Source organism: Panthera pardus, unplaced genomic scaffold (assembly GCF_024362965.1).
Source record: "Panthera pardus isolate Hobbes unplaced genomic scaffold, ASM2436296v1 HiC_scaffold_8, whole genome shotgun sequence".
In the NCBI taxonomy this organism is placed as follows: Eukaryota; Metazoa; Chordata; class Mammalia; order Carnivora; family Felidae; genus Panthera; species Panthera pardus.
Genome location: NW_026527013.1, coordinates 121,098,063 through 121,114,926, shown reverse-complemented (window position 1 = coordinate 121,114,926; position 16,864 = coordinate 121,098,063). Strand labels below are relative to the sequence as shown.

Below are 16,864 nucleotides of genomic sequence, written 5' to 3'. Positions count from 1 at the left end.
ATTACTTAAAAAAAAAAATTATATATATCTTAGTGTTGTGGGCACGACGCTCCAAGTATCTGCTATGCTCACTGCCCCTTCTGAGAGCAAGAATCTGTAGCTCTTTATAAATGAGTCCCATGCTTTGTGCCAAGGACCATGTTTCTCTGGCCAAAGTTGACTCCGACTCTTGGAACTTCACCGAAAGCACCCATCTGTAGGTTCGTGAGTAGCCTACGAGGCCATCTGGCAAAAGAGCTCTCCAGCAAAGGCACTGGGGAGATGTTGACTGGCTCACCTATGAAACAGAAGTTGGGTCACGCAAGGAGAGGCAGAAGCCACGAGGCAAGACAAGTCACGAATAAGCAGTTGCTAAGAAGCGATGTTAAGTCAGGGACAAGTAGAAGCCAAGAGGCAGAGAGAGGGAAAGTCGAAGAGTGACGGGGTAACAGCAGGAGGATTGTAACTATGGCCGAGCCTTTAAGGCAGGAAGCCACCAATGACTGCTGCTGAGGGAACAGTAAGATTCCAGGCCTCTCCCCCGTTGACTTTCTAAAGTTCTGTGGGGGGCCTGGGGGGCTCAGTCGGTTAAGCGTCCTACTCTTGACTTTGGCTCAGGTCATGATCTCATGGTTCATGAGATCGAGCCCCTGCGATGGGCTCTGTGCTGACAACGTGGAGCCTGCTTGGCATTCTCGTTCTCCCTCTCTCTCTCTCTGCCCCTCCCTCCCCCCTTCTCAAAATAAATAAATATTAAAATAATAATAATAATAAAGTTCTGTGCAGCCACGGGAGCTGCTAGGATCCCTGACTGCTCACTGAGCATACACTGTGGCTGGTGAAGCCGTGTCATCCAGCTGAAACCCCCCCCCCCCCACCAGATCCAGGGAAGATAACCGCATCGGACCACATCCGTACTGGCAGTTTGAGAGAGTTTCACCAATGTGTTGGCAACTCAGGGGCACCCCTGCCATCGTCAGTCCTTATAGTGTGTTGCACACGCACCTGCGGAGCTCAGAGACAATAGGCGGGGTGTCTGTGGGCCACATTTGGGCCAAATCCATGTTTGTTTCACCGGCACGCTATCTTAAGACGATGTGCATTCGGATGCTTTTTGATGGCGTGTGTGCTCTTCCATTCGTCATGGTCCCTACCCCTCTCTGTTCCTGATACCTGCCCCACCTTGCACACGCGCATTCCCTGCTTGGTCCCTGGGGGCACTTGAGTGGTAGCCTCTGGCAGGCGATGCAGAGGGGTCACACACACACTGCCAGGGGTTTCACGCGGCTGGCCACCCCCACCCCTCCACCCGTGGCAGCAGAACCATGCCTTCTAGGCAGGACAGGAAGCTGCTGCGTTCCCAGAATCTTCCTCGTTTCCAAGGGCTGTTGCACAGAGAGAGAGAGAGCACACGAGTGAGCATGGGCCTGTTGCCACCCCCGCAGACCCCAGAGCTGGCGTCTTCTGTCGCCTCGTCATCAACTTGCTTCTCCACCGCGGTCCACAGCGCCTGTTGCCACTTCTAATCACACCCAGCCCCACTCACCACAGCTGCTTTCTTCTCTCCTGGCTTGTGTGGCTTTCATCGTGCCTGTCTTACCGGATGCTCGTGGGGTTGACCTTTGTGGTCTGAACCAATTAGTGGGTGCTTCTCCTTCAGCCCAGCAAGCCACGGATCTCAGCACCGTGCGGTCCCTGGACAGGGGCTCTGCCTCTCAGTGCTGGTGAGCTGGCCCTCAGCCGCGGTGCTCTCTTGTCCATCGGTTCTAGTTTTGTTTTCTCGAAGGCTTTTTGAGTCCGGGGGGATTCCAGAAGCCTGAGGGATCAGGAAAATGGGGGTAAGTGCAGAGGTGTGGCTTGTCGCTGAAAATCACAGCCTGTGGAGGTGGTCGAAGGAGAGATTACGGTAGACTGGTGCCGGAGGTGGTAAACGCCCTCCCGGGGTGCGTTCCGACGGACAAAGCCAGGATTACAGAGACTATCCAAAAGTGTGCAGGAGGAGGCAGCCCGAGGGAAAGGTGGATGATGGTGGAAGGCGTGTACACCCACGGGAGTGTGGATGTGTCTATGTGCATGTCTGTGTAGACGGATTAGCATTGAGAGCCGTGGAAAATAAAATCAGGCAGGAGAAAATCATGCAGGGTCTTGAAAGGTAGACAAACAAACTTAGGATCATTGCAGTAGGTAGTTTAGAGCCATTGAAGGGAAGGGGAATTTAGGCCCAGGTATCCCAACTATGTAACGACCCAAAGGCAAAGCAGGAATGGAAAGAAATCATCCTAGGAGAGTTTGAAGGCGCACTTGAGAAGCCTGGATGGCTGGGTCCATTTGAAGGGCCGAACGGAGGAAACTGTCAATGTTGATGCCAAAATTTTGAGCTCAGGGGCATATTGGCACCACTCGTAGGACGGAAAGTTTGAGAGAGCTGAAAAGAGAGAATGAGTTCTGTTTTAGAAGTGACATTTCATCCTTCAGAAAGAGACCTTCCTCCCTCATTTACTTGACTGCTTATGTGGTTGCCAGAGCAGATTTGTGTCTGGAGTGCAACAGAGAAGCCTGGGCAATGAGGACAGACCTTGTACGTACCCACATCCTCGGGTTTCTTAGTCAACAGGACGGCAGGACCGGAAGTTTCCACTAGACATCAAGTGACTGCCGGTCTCTCAGTGAGGGCTCTGGCCAGAATGAGACACACATGAACCAGTTAGTTCAAACGAGGAGCTCAGAGGCCCATTCCTTGATGTGCCTTCAGGGGAATGTTCACATCCTTTTGCTGACAAGGAGGCACAGACTGAATTTGGCCCCATCAGCACACTGGCAGGCAGCCATGTTGTTAAGTGGAAACTGACCCACCATAGGAAAAAAGTGAAGGGCAAATGATCATTGCACTCCACGTTCCTGGCCAGAGACCCCATCCCGGCCCTCTGTATTCAGAAAACTTTAAAATTTGATCTAGTGAGACCTCATGCGAGACAACTGTCCTGAGGCTGTTTAAACTTCTGCTGTGACTTCAGGAACATTTCTGCATCCCAAGGGCCTAAATGAGGCTCCCACGGCAGGCAGTGCCTGATGTTTCACAGCATGACTGTGCCCTTGAGTTTCACGCTGGCTGTGGATTTTAGGCCACAGACCCACAACTGTCTATTGGGCCTGCATAATCCCAGATGTTAGCAGGTAAACCTCACCGTAACAAGACCACTCAGTTCATTCGGGAGCATTTTGCTCTGTTTCCAGGCATTGTGGAAGTCCTAGATGGGTCCCCACGGTCTCTAGCACAGCGAGCAGCTGTTCAGTGCACAGGTTTTGTGCGGGCAGAGCTAATCTGGAGTGCCAGCTTGGCCTCACCAGCTGCTCTGACTGGGGAAAACAAACTAACCTTTCTAGGCCTTGGTCTCCTATCAGTAAAATGGAGGTCATAATGCCTAGTTCAGAGTGTTGTGGTGATAAATACGTTATATATAAAGGATGTGTTAGTTATCTACTGCCACGTGACAAATTACCCCCCAACATAGGGGCTTAAAGCAACAGTAAGTCTTTTTATTATCTCATGGTTTTTGAGGGTCAGGAATTTAGGAGTGGCTCAGCTGGATGGTTCTGGATGGAATTTCTTTTTTAAAAAAATCATCTGTTTTTAAGTTTATTCACTTGAGAGAGACAAACAGACAGAGGATGGGTGGGGGAGCGGGTAGAGAGAGACACACACACACACACACACACACACACACACACAGTATCTGAAACAGGCTCCAGGCTCCAGGCTCCAAGCTGTCAGCACAGAGCCCAACACGGGGCTTGAACCCACGAACCATGAGATCATGACCTGAGCTGAAGGTGGATGCTTAACCGACTGAGCCACCCAGACGCCCCTGGATGGAACTTCTCATCCAGTTCAGCTCAATGGCAGCCTGGGCTGCAGTTCATCTGATGGATAGACAGGAGCTAGAGGAACCACATCTAGTGTTGGTCACTATGTTAGGTCGAGAAGTTGGTGCTTAGCAGGATGTCTTGGTTCCTCTCCACACAGGCCTGTCTACAGGACTTGTAGAGTGTCTTTAGTGCATGGTGACTGGCTTCCCCGAGTGCAATGCATCCAAGGACCAAGGCGGAAGTTGCAATACCTTTTACCACTTAGCCCCAGGAGTCGCACGTCACCACCTCCACTGTATTCTGTTGGTCGTACAGGTCAGTCCTGATTCAACACAGAAGGGGACCGTGTAAGCACATGCATGCTGGGAAGTGAGGATCGTGAAGGGCTGCCTTGGATGTTGGCAACCAAAGGGCTTGCCCAACACCTAACTAAATGGCAGCTGCTAAGAGGATTATGATTCTCTGCTTCGCATCATTTCCACAAAGAAAGAACGCTTCCTTGTCTTTTGCTCTAAGGGCCAACCATTTCTTCTCTCCTCTCACGTCTAGTGGCCCGCCAGACCCATGGTGACGTCAGGAAGGGCAGCACCCCGTGGCCTCACTCCAATACCTTAAAGATAAACTCTGAGACCTTTAGCCTCTTCTGTTTCTTTCCTCATTTATGCAGTGAGACTCCCTCACAGCACTTCTGGATTTCTCTGATGATTTGAATGCTGTAGCCAGTCATGACCGGCAGGACATAAGCAATTGCTGCAGCAGGAAAGATGCTGACTTCTGGTTTATGGTCCAGCTCTGCTAGGGAGAAAGCAGTGACCCCGATCACCCCCGTGGCAGTGGCAGAGATTGTGCTAGAAATGGAAATGTGTCGTTAAAAGGCAACTAAAGAGCAGTGTTTGTCAGCAGCAGCCCCAAGTACCCGGTGACTTTCCTTTGCAGGTGCTATGCATTCGATGAGACTCTGGTTGGCTAGTGATAGGATGGTCAATGACACCTCGGTGACAGAAGCTGCCAGTTGTTTTCCAATATCAGTTTTTCTTTTCTTCCACAGTTAGAGAACCGCCAATCATGAACTGGGAATAAGATCTCCCAGAATAAAAATTACATTCATCAGGCTCCCTTGACAAAGCTCTGGTCAATGGGATATAGTGGAGGTCATGTATGCAACTTCTGGAGAGGGAGCAGGTATCTCTTCTCTTATTCTTTTCTTCTTGCTGGAATTCTGATGAAATGATTGGAGCTCCAGGAGCCATTATGGACCATGAGTTGACTTTGGGAATGGAAGCCATTGTGGCAGAGCAAAAAAGAGAATAAAGCTGGGTCCCTAACACCACAGAACTCTCTTCTAACTCTGGGCTGCCTGCCTCTAGATCTCTTAAACATTAGAAAGAAATGAACTTTTCATTTAAAAAAATCATTCTTTGTTTTTTTTTTTTTCTGTTACTTTACAACAAACCTAACCCCAACTGCCACAGCTTCCTGTTGCCATGGCCATTATTACAGTTCTTACACATGACCTGCCACCAGGCATGCGTTTACATGTTACTGGAAAGTCTGCAGAGATGATGCCAGGAGGAAAAAGATAAACCATTGTTCATATTTTCATGCAACATTTATTGAGCACCCCCTACTATATGCAAGGCACTGTGAGGGGTTCCAAGATGAACTAAGCCGGGGTGGCTTAGTCGGTTAAGCACCCAACTCTTGATTTCAGCTCAGGTCATGACCTCATGGTCCTGAGATCAAGCCCCATGTTGGGCTCTGAGCTGAGTGTGGAGTCTGCTTGGGATTCTCTTTCTCCTTCTCTCTCTGCTCTTCCCCCATTCACCCGTGAACTCTCTCTAAATAAATAAATAAATAAATAAGCATTTCAAAAAAAGATGAATGGGTCTCATCCTACAGAGCTCACCTACCAAATTACACGGAGGAGGTCAAGCAGCTGTATGTTGAGTTTGTTTTGAGTTTCTCTTCTCTCTGGGCCCCCTGTTGCCATCACTTTGTTTTTTCATACATTTCATTCATTCATTTGACAAATATATATGAAGAACTTTACCATGTCAGGCATCGTGACAGGTGCTGGCATCATAATGACGGACTAAAGCAGGGGTGGTACGTGTCCTCGTGAAGTTAGCGGCCTAGGGTGATGCAGAGCAGTGTGGGTATACTTTGGGTTCCTTTGCCTTAAAAAAATAAAATTATAATAACATTACTTATTTATTCCCAAAATGATATATATTCAATAAGTGAACAAAAGAAAATCATCTCATACAGTTCAGAAACAAATATTGCTAACAGTTTGCTGTGTTTCAAAAGCCTTAGTACAAATATCCTTTTTTCACTTTGGGAATACTTTGTTTTGGGCCTGGCTTTTTTTACTTAATATCATATCGTGAACGTTTCACCATGACAATAAATATACTCCTACAACAGCACTTTGAGAGGGGCCTATGTTTTACACTGAACAGAGCTATGTAATTTACGCAATCCCCTATCGGACGTGTAGTCAGGACTTAATTTTCACAATTATAAAGGGGTACTATAATGAATATTCCTATAGCTGCACATTTTGTATACTTATGATTATTTCCTTGGGGTAAATTCTTAAAAGTAGAATTGCTAGATAAAAATGTATGTATAGTTCTGGGACTCCTGGGTGGCTCAGTTGGGTAAACATCCAACGTCGGCTCAGGTCATGATCTCGCGGTTCACGGGTTCGAGCCCCGCGTTGGGTCCTGTGCTGACAGCTCGGAGCCTGGAGCCTGCTTCAGATTCTGTGTCTCCCTCTCTCTTTGCCCCTCCCCCACTCACACTCTGTCTCTCTCAAAAATGAATAAACGTTAAAAAAGGATTTTAAAAACTGTATAATTCTAAGAGTTTGGTACAAATCTAAATTAACTTTAAGAGGTTAGACAAATATAGTCTCTCCCTCAGAGGCCAAGAGTTCCACTGAATTCTTTTTTTTTTTAAATTTTATTTATTTATTTTGAGGGAGAGAGAGAGAACCCTAGCAGGGAAGGGCCGAGAGAGAGAGAGAGAGAGAGACAGAGAATCCTAAGCAGGCTCTGCACTCACAGGGTGGGGCTCGAACCCACTAACCCTGAGATCATGACCAGTGCTGAAACGGAGTCAGACGCTTAACCGACTGAGCCACCCAGGTGCCCCTCTTTTTTTTGTTTTTTAATTAATATAATGAATTAGAGAGGACTCCCAAAACTTGATGAATCCCTTATATCTTCACACGATTCCTTTTTCAGACTGCTTTCCTTCCCAGAGAGCTTCTGGAGAAGTCAGGAATCTGGCCAAGGGCACAGAGACATGGGCCAGGCCTGGTAACAGCAGCCCTGGCAAAAGTCCTCCTCTACAATCAGACCTGTGTGACTCCTACCGAATGTTCTTTGAGCTGATGAAATGCTCATTCATGAGGCAGAACGCTCTGATTCAAGCTCTCAACCCCCCTGGCAGTTTAGCAAGGGTGGTGCCACATCCCCTTCACTGAATTCATCTTCTCTCCCTTTTCCTCCTCACCCCCATTCTTTGCCACCCGATTATTATTTTCCAAAACAAACAAACAAAAGCTTTCCTGGATTTCCTATCTTGAAAACGATATGAAGACACGCAGAAAAAAAATAAAATAAAAATCACCTCCAAATATTGCTCCTTAGTGATACGACCTCTGTCTGTACATAGGTGAACAGCTTTCCAGATGTCTCTCTGCATTATATGATAGCTCCCAATTAGTGTTTAATCTTATAACAAATTCATGAGATGGGCCACATTGCCTTCCTTTTATAATTACGAGAACCGAAGTGTTAGAGATGTCCAGTTACTTGCTCGAGGTTATGTGGGGAGCTGGGATTTGATCTCACTCTTACTCCAAAGCCTGTAGGTCTCACCCATTGGGTGATTTCTCCAACTCTCCTGCTTTCCTGTTTCTGTATATGGACTTGTGTAAATGGAGTCCCTTTATTACTTTAATCATTTCATCCAAAAAGGTGCTGTGAGAGGCACCTGGGTGGCTCAGTTGGTCGAGCATCCGACTCTTGATTTCAGCGCAGGTCATCAGCCCAGGGTTGTGGATCTGGTTCCTCACTGAGCATGGAGCCTGCTTAAGATTCTCTCTCTCTTGGGGCGCCTGGGTGGCTCGGTCGGTTAAGCGGCCGACTTCGGCTCGGGTCATGATCTCGCGGTCCGTGAGTTCAAGCCCCGCGTCGGGCACTGTGCTGACAGCTCAGAGCCTGGAGCCTGTTTCGGATTCTGTGTCTCCCTCTCCCTCTCTCTGACCCTCCCCCGTTCATGCTCTGTCTCTCTCTGTCTCAAAAATAAAATAAACGTTAAAAAAAAATTTTAAGATTCTCTCTCTCTTCTTCTGCCCCTCTCCCCGGCTTGTGCTCTCTCTCTCTCTCTCTCTCAGTCTCGAAAATTAAAAAAAAAAAAAAAAAAGTGCTATGGGCAAAGATGTTTCAACAGTGGGCTGTAAAGTTTAAATCTTAACCGACTGCTTCCTGAGTCTGTGATTTGGTCCTACTTAACCTCAGGCCATTTTCCTCATCGGTAAAATGAGGATTATCATACCTTAAACTTGGTTATGAGCACTTGGTGGTGATGAGCATTGAGTGACACCATATATGTAAAACACCTGCCACATGCTCAACACTCATTAAATAGCACTTCTCATTATCTTTCCAGGCAAGAAATATGGATCACCATTTGAATGGCAGTTCATTGTGATATGTGGGGGTATAGCATGATACATTTACCACACATTAAATAATGTCTTGCCTTGACAGACGTTACGTTGTCTTTAATTGTCTCGCTTGTCACTAATGTGCATCCCAACGTATTCATCTTTGCACATTTGTTCCATTGCCTCTCAAGGATAATTTCTGCAACAAGAATGGGATCCAAATGGATGGATAAGACAAATATACCCTGCAGATGGGTTGTACCAACTCACTTTAAGAGGAAGTTTCTTCGTGCAGGAAATGGGAGCAGGAAAGTCTCCCCTCCGGTTTCTCGTTTTTCCTTCTCTGCTACCTGTGAGAGGCAAGGTGCTTTCGAGAGGCCTCTACCGCCCAACTAATTCTGCTAAAACTCCTCCTTTCTTCCTTCCTTCCTTTCTCAGATTAAAAAAAAAAAAAGGGGTGCCTGGGTGGCTCAGTCGGTTAAGCGTCCGACTTCAGCTCAGGTCACCATCTCACAGTCCATGAGTTCGAGCCCCACGTCGGGCTCTGGGCTGACGGCTCAGAGCCTGGAGCCTGTTTCAGATTCTGTGTCTCCCTCTCTCTCTGCCCCTCCCCGTTCATGCTCTGTCTCTCTCTGTCTCAAAAATAAAATAAACGTTAAAAAAAATTTTTTTTAAATAAATAAATAAAATTTAAAAAAAAACTTGTTTGGTGGGGCGCCTGGGTGGTTCAGTTGGTTAAGCATCAGACTCTTGGTTTCAGCTCAGATCATGATCTCATGGTTCATGGGATCACGCCCTGCGTGGGGCTCGGCGCTGACAGCGTGGAGCCTGCTTGGGATTCACTCTCTCCCTCTCTCTCTCTCTGCCCCTCCTCCCCACCAATAAATAAATAAACTTAAGGGAAGAAAACACTGTTCAGTGTCATAGCCAGGAGCCCCAGACCTTCTGTTACAAAAGGGTAAAATTAAAGGTGCCATCATCAGTGGATAACAAAACAAAACAAAAATTGCTGGAACTAAGTTCTGTGAGTTCTGGTGTGTGTGTGTGTGTGTGTGTGTGTGTGTGTGTGTGTGTGTGTTGGATCTATATGGTATGTTTGCACACAGGCAAATACAGATTTGGATGATTTATCTGGAAGAGGGTGTGTGTCTAAGGGATTCATACACACATGCAAATATGTGCATGTCTACATAGGTGTGCATGTATGTGTATATGTATCTATGTATGTGTGTGTATATTATATATATATAGACACACACATATACATATATATATATATATATAATATACGTAGCCAAAATTTAAAGCAGAAAAATCTAACCCCTTCTTCCCAAGTCCCAGAGTGGTATTTCCTATAGAAGAATTAAAAAGGTCTTTGTTTTTTTCATGTTTACAAATACTATGGAATATTAAGTGTTTATTTTTCTGATTTTCACAGACATTGCTGATCTCCATGTGACGTTTTTGTAACAAGCCTGTACCTTAAAACGAGACTAGGTGAGGGCTGCAGTCGGAGGTGGCGGGCAGCCAGAAAGGCATTTGCAATTGATTCGAAGGTGAATACTTGCAGCCAGCCCATTTCCAGGATTCCACGTTAGGTCTACACCCCACCTGTCACTTCCCTGGAAAAACCCTCTGAACACAGAAACTCAGCTCCACCCTTCTTTGACTTCAGATCCATAGGAGAGATATAGAGTGGTTTTCATTATTTTTTAAAATTCAGTTTTACTCTCGATTTCTTTTTTTTTTTTTTAACATTTATTTATTTTTGAGACAGAGAGAGACAGAGCATGAACGGGGGAGGGTCAGAGAGAGCGGGAGACACAGAATCAGAAGCAGGCTCCAGGCTCTGAGCCATCAGCCCAGAGCCCGATGCGGGGCTCGAACTCACGGACCGCGAGATTGTGACCTGAGCCGAAGTCGGCCGCCTAACCGACTGAGCCACCGGGGCGCCCCTACTCTCGATTTCTTAAGGAAAGCAGCCATGCAGGACTGAGTCGGGCCGATGAAGCCGTAACCAAATCATCTGGTTTATCTGCCTGGAGCGAGACTGGGCTCTTTGCAGCAATGCTGTTCCCCAGAGTTTTCTGGTTTGGCGTCAAGCCCCTGGGACAAAGCCTCACAGGGAAGCAGACCATGCAATTGGGCAGAGGACAGCAACCCCCCCGCCCCACCTTGTTTTTTTCAATGTAGTGGCATCTGTGGTTCGTGTCAATTCTGATAACGCTCAAGCCGTCCCACCCTCCAGCCAAACATTAACAAGGAGATAAGGTGAGAAGTCCATATTATTTTCATTTTTAAACACATTGAAAATTTTCAGAAATGCCACGTAAGCTATAGCGGAATCCCCACCATCCCTAATACTTCACCGGATTCAGTGTTCAACCTTCAGTGGAAAAGAGCAACGCATCCGGAGCCCAGTGGTAGTCCCGGCCCTGGTGCTAACCAGCTGTGCGAGGGGGAGCAGCTCCCCACACTCTGCCGTCCCCTCCTCATGACCATAATGCAAGCGTTTTCCAGCTAACTCGTGGAGCAGCCACTGTAAGAACCAACGGAAAACATGAAAGCATTTTAGAAATCTACAATGCAAGGTATTTATCACAGCCGGCCTGGTTTATGTGAATTGCCTGAGAAGACCTAGAAGGGAGGGGAGAGACGGATTTTATTCAGCTAGCTGCCCTCATCGTCCTCCTGAGCAGACATAAGGCTAATTCTTCTCTGTCCACGCAAGCCGATCGGCACTTACGTACCGCCTGGCTCTTGCTCCAGCTCCTAAGTACCTCCAGGGAAGAAGATTCTATCCCACCTAGGTAATTCATTCCCCAGTTCAGAAATCCTCATTATCTGGGAGTTCTTTCAATGTCTACCCAGAGCCCCTCGCACAGCCAAGTGAATTAATTGCCTCTTATTTTGATCTCGGAGGAGATAAGGATTATCTCCTTCACCCTGGCCTGACCTTGCAGGCTGTTTAGATTCTTGCTCTGCTGCTGTGTTTCCTTCTTCCTCTCCCCAGTGAAGGAAAGCCAAGAATTTATTTGAGATGCTGTTAAGCGGAATATTAAGAATTTATCTTACGTGCAGCTCAAAAGATAATCCTGCAAGAAAGGAAGCGTCAGAAGGAGGCTGAGGATAGGCTTCTAGATAAGGGGAATATTTGCATGTTGCTAACAAAGCCGCCTATGGCGAGGGCTTCTCCTGATGTTGATCACTGAATTCCCATCTAATGCCCAGGAAAGAACCGCCTGGAAGGCAGACAAAAGAAAACAATGTTTCACAGCAAGGACTGGAGCCCTGAAAAGTCTCTTGCCACCGGCTCAGCAAGGGTAGGGGTCCACAGTGCTCTGTTTTCCAGAATCTTCCTTTGTAAGACTTGAGAAGGCTCTAATGGCACTCAGCACAAAAGATTCAGGGGTACATATAACCACCCTCTATATGTTACAGCAAGAAAAATGCAAAGATATTCTCGTTCTTCCCTTTTGCACCTACAAGAATGAACTCTCTATCAAAGCTCAGGGTGTTTTGTGTTGTTTTGTTTTGTTTTTCCTCTGGTAGTACTAAACTATTGAAATACATTCCAGCACTGTGATTTCGACAGTGAGGCTCTTATTTTTATTTATTTATTTATTTATTTATTTATTTATTTATTTATTTATTTATTTTTTGCTTTCTAGAACAAAAGGGCTGCTGTCCATAAGGGGGGCCATTTTGAATTTGAGGAGAAAATGGGAAGGGGCAGGCATGGAAACTGCCACCATCAGAGTCCACGTTGGCTTATATACCAAGGCAGAAACAGGACTTCTGAAGGTCACCGCTGGCCTCTAATCACTGCCGTAGTAAGGCTTTCCTTGTGGCTGTTGTATGTGAGGGTGAGTCTCCAGGCCCAGAGTCACCTGCAAAGTCTTGGAAGCCAACCATCTTCAGCTATGTCAGCCCCTCAGCCTGTAGATCTGGGCACTAGGCCTGCTCTTGACATTAGTGGGGTCCAGAGCAGCAGCACGACTGGAAGCCCCCATCACCCAGCCTGCCCTACCTCTCTTTGCAACCCTGGTTCCATCTTGCAGTGAAGCTCTATCCATGCCTCCTGCCCCCTGCAAAAGGCTGACCTCGGCCACAACCCAGATCTGTCAGGAACAATCTATCCTTAGGAGGATGGATCCAGGGAAGAGATCCACATAGGCCTTGCAAATTACCTTCTAACTCTGTGGGCAGGGAATTCCGAGATTCTGGGTAACCAGAGCATGTTCTAGAATAGGGATGGGAGTATGAGTTCCAGGAGGCACATCCTCTTGGCCCCCTGGTCTGTTTGCTCTGTGAAGGAAGGACGTACATAGGTAAACAGGGTCTACAGCAGGGGCTTCTAAAACTCACTACACTTGCTGAGTGTAGGCAAGTTGCTTATTCTATCTCTGACTCAAAGTCCCCAATCTGTTAAGTGGAAATTATAGTAACACTTATCTCACCGGCTGTTGTGAGTGAATTCCTACAAAGCACTTAGAACAGTGAGAGCTCTCAGTGAGCACCCAGTGAGTGACAGTCTGTGTTCCAAGCAGGAAACCAGCCACCCACAACTGCGTTCACATCCAGTCCCCTTTAAATACTCTCACCACCGCGCAGTTGCTGTGAACAGTATTCTAGACCAACACTGTCCAAAAGAAATATGATGCAATTAGTAAGTAATTTTAAATTTCCTAGTGGTTACATTAAAATTTTTTGTTAATGTTTATTTATTTTTGAGAGAGAGACAGAGTGCAAGCGGGGAGGGACAGGGAGAGAGGGAGACACAGAATCCGAAGCAGGCTCCAGGCTCTGAGGTGTCAGCACAGAGCCCAATGCAGGGCTTGAACCCATGAACCGTGATATCATCACCTCAGCCCAAGTCAGATGCCTAACTGACTGAGCCACCTAGGCGCCCGGACCTAGTAGTTACATTTTTTTTTAAAGTAAGAAGAAAGGTGCCTGGGTGGCTCTGTGGGTTAAACATCCGACTTCGGCTCAGGTCATGATCTCACAGCTTGTGGGTTCAAGCCCCACATTGGGCTCTATGCTGACAGCTTGGAACCTGGAGCCTGCTTCAGATGCTGTGCCTCCCTCTCTCTCTGGCCCTCCCCTGCTCTCTCTCTCTCTCTCTCTCTCTCAAAAATGAATAAACATTAAAATAAATTTAAAAATGAGAAGAAACAGGTAAAATTAATCTCATAATACATTTAATTTAACCCACTATATTTAAGGTATTGTCATTTCAACATGTAATCACTACAAAAGTTACTACTGACATATTTTACATTCTTTTTTTGTAATAAAGCTTCAAACTTGTGTTTCTTTTGTACTTAACAGCACATTGCAACGTGGACTGGCCACGTTTCACCTGCCCAGTAGCCACAGGTGGCTCATGGTCAGCTTACTGGACTTTGCAACTCTGGATCCTTGCTACTCCAAGGGTGGCCTGCCACCCAGCCACCCCTGTACCGTCTGGTGGTTCACTAGAAATGTGGAATCTCAGGCCCTGAATCAGAATCTGCATTTCAGCCAGACCCCCAGGTGGTCTACGTACGTATTAAAGTTTGAGCAGCACTATTAGCTGAAGGCAAACTGGGAGCTTGCAGAAAGCAGAAAGGAATGCTCTCCTCTTACCTTTCCTTCTTTGTGCGTCTTCCTCCCTCTGGCTTTCCAGAAGGTGCCAGCCCTGGCTCCATTTGAGACTCCTCTAGAGAGCCTGAAAAATATGATACCTGGACTCAGCTCCAGAGGTCTTGATTTAATCGGTCCTGGGAGGAGCCCGGGCAACAGGTGTTGTTCAAGAAGTTCCACAGGTGACAGTAACGTACACCTGGGCAGAGAGTCACAGGCTAGCCCAACACCCAACGCTGTAGCCTCATTCGGTCCTGCCGTGCGACGGGGTGAATACACCTGAACTCACATCCTAGAGGGCTTTGGAGTAAGACAGGTCGAGCAAAGCAGCTCACGTAAGCAGTCACAGCTCTGTAAAATTGCACAAATCCTCCTAATTGTCCCACAGACTCCTAGTAATCGATGCCATACGTGAAAATAGTATCCCTCGGAGCAGCTAAGGCATTCTTAATTTGGCGGCTGCTGTGCATTCCTAGCTCAGCTGATTCCCCTGGTGTGATGAAATATGGAGGGAATATACAACGCATACATTTATTAAATAACTAATTGTCCTAATAAAAGTACCCCTGTTCAACATATGGATATTGTTGGTCCTTTTCAGGAAACAGTTGTCTATTAATAAATAAACAGTTACTGACTCCCTCCTGCACCAGACCTAGTGGAACTGTAAAAATGTTTCCACATGACACAGTCTACCTTCAAGGACGTCCTCACCTCCTGGGGACTGACAAGGGTCTGCAGTTCAGGACAGTCAAGTCGTATCTGTCCTTCGAGTGCCTCGATCCGCCAAAAGTGGAGATCAAATCTAAAATCTTCGTTACCAGTACTTAGGATGTCCGAGGGATTTCCAACACCATCCCTTTCTTATATTATAGTTAGCATTTTTTTTTTTTAGTTTTATTTTTTAAAATTTACATCCAAATTAGTTAGCATATAGCGCCACAATGATTTCAGGAGTAGATTCCCTAGTGCCCCTTACCCATTTAGCCCATCCCCCCTCCCACAACCCCTCCAGCAACCCTGAGTTTGTTCTCCATATTTGTGAGTCTCTTCTGTTTTGTCCCCCTCCCTGTTTTTAGATTATTTTTGTTTCCCTTCCCTTATGTTCATCTGTTTTGTCTCTTAAAGTCCTCATATGAGTGAAGCCATATGATTTTTGTCTTTCTCTGACTAATTTCACCTAGCATCATACCCTCCGGTTCCATCCATGTAGTTGCAAATGGCAAGATTTCATTCATTTTGATTGCCAAGTAATACTCCATTATATATATATATATATATATATATATATGCCACATATATATATATATACCTCCATTATATATATATATATGCCACATATATATATATACCTCCATTATATATATATATATATATATATATATATATATATATATATATATATACCACATTTTCTTTATCCATTCATCATCCATCAATGGACATTTGGGCTCTTTCCATGTTTTGGCTATTGTCAATAGCGCTGCTATAAACATGGGGGTGCATGTGTCCCTGCGAAACAGCACCCCCGTATCCCGTGGATAAACGCCTAGTAGTGCAATTGCTGGGTCGTGGGGTGGTTCTACGTTTAGTTTTTTGAGGAACCTCCATACTGTTTTCCAGAGTGGCTGCACCAGCTTGCATTTCCACCAACAACGCAAAAGAGATCCTCTGTCTCTGCATCCTCGCCAACATCTGTCATTGCCTGAGTTGTTCATGTTAGCCATTCTGACGGATGTGAGGTTGGTATCTCCTTGTGGTTTTGAATAAATGTAATTTTAAATCATTGAGGGTCCAACTTGATAACTCTTCCCCGCTGTTTTGGAATACTGTCTATTTACCATAATAATGAAATGGGCACAGACAGGAAGCATTTTTCATTATGTAAATCACAAACACTGGGAAGGAAGACTTCTTGGTACTGTGCTGCCTTCCAGAATGTGGAGGAGGGGAATGGAGATGCGCACCTGTTCCTATGCTTGCATTCTCTTGCCCAGTAGGGGATCCGGGAAAGGCAGAAGAGGAGAGAGAAAGGGTGAAGGATCCCAGCTGCAACAGAGCACATCATCATACATTGCTTGACGTCTCTCCCACTCAGATGGCACCTGGCATTCTTACTGTGACTATAGCTTGCAAAATGTATTTTTAAAAAAAATTTTTTTTAACATTTATTTATTTTTGAGACAGAGACAGAGCATGAACAGGGGAGGGTCAGAGAAAGAGGGAGACACAGAATCTGAAACAGGCTCCAGGCTCTGAGCAGTCAGCACAGAGCCCGACGCGGGGCTCGAACCCACGGACCGCGAGATCATGACCTGAGCCGAAGTCGGACGCTTAACCGACTGAGCCACCCAGGCGCCCCCAAAATGTATTTCTGCCAAAAGTTTTGTGCAGATGTAAAACAGAGTGTCAAAAAGAGAGTGAGGAAGGCTAAGGGTAAGGGAGGAAATGTAAGAGAGAAGACGGCTCTGAAAGACTGCTTTGGAGTAGACACAAGAATCAGTGGGCCCAAAATGAGAGCTGTTGGAGGCCACATAGATGCCCCACGCGCTGCCGAGCACCTACATTTTTTTCCGGCACTGCCTAGGCTGCCCTCACTGGAAACTGACTGGCCTTCTTCCCAAAGCAAAAAGTCTCATTTGAAGAACCAATCAATTGGACAGCATACTGGTCATTCTGCTGTGTTGCATTGAGCCTTAGCGTGGCCAC

The 16,864-nt window shown here is 46.4% G+C and overlaps 3 long non-coding RNA genes across 5 annotated transcripts; 2 read left to right on the top strand and 1 right to left on the bottom strand.

Annotated features, from left to right (window-relative positions):
• Positions 1-1,441: 1,441 nt before the first annotated feature.
• On the top strand, positions 1,442-10,228 carry LOC109263914 (uncharacterized). 2 transcript variants are annotated; one of them, XR_008420415.1, is made up of 3 exons: positions 1,442-1,817; positions 4,004-4,161; positions 9,966-10,228. It is a non-coding gene; the product is annotated as an uncharacterized LOC109263914 (long non-coding RNA). The 2 variants fall into 2 exon arrangements; XR_002078467.2 differs by having other exon boundaries at positions 1,442-1,997.
• Positions 2,151-7,962, bottom strand: LOC109263913 (uncharacterized). 2 transcript variants are annotated; one of them, XR_002078465.2, is made up of 3 exons: positions 7,814-7,962; positions 5,897-6,023; positions 2,151-2,404 (listed from the first exon to the last, which is right to left on the bottom strand). It is a non-coding gene; the product is annotated as an uncharacterized LOC109263913 (long non-coding RNA). The 2 variants fall into 2 exon arrangements; XR_002078466.2 differs by lacking the exon at positions 2,151-2,404 and adding an exon at positions 5,440-5,684.
• Positions 10,229-10,489: 261 nt separating the features above from the next.
• LOC109263912 (uncharacterized) lies at positions 10,490-14,587 on the top strand. Its single transcript, XR_002078463.2, has 4 exons — positions 10,490-11,337; positions 11,759-11,938; positions 12,199-12,393; positions 13,862-14,587. It is a non-coding gene; the product is annotated as an uncharacterized LOC109263912 (long non-coding RNA).
• The last annotated feature ends 2,277 nt before the right edge of the window (positions 14,588-16,864 follow it).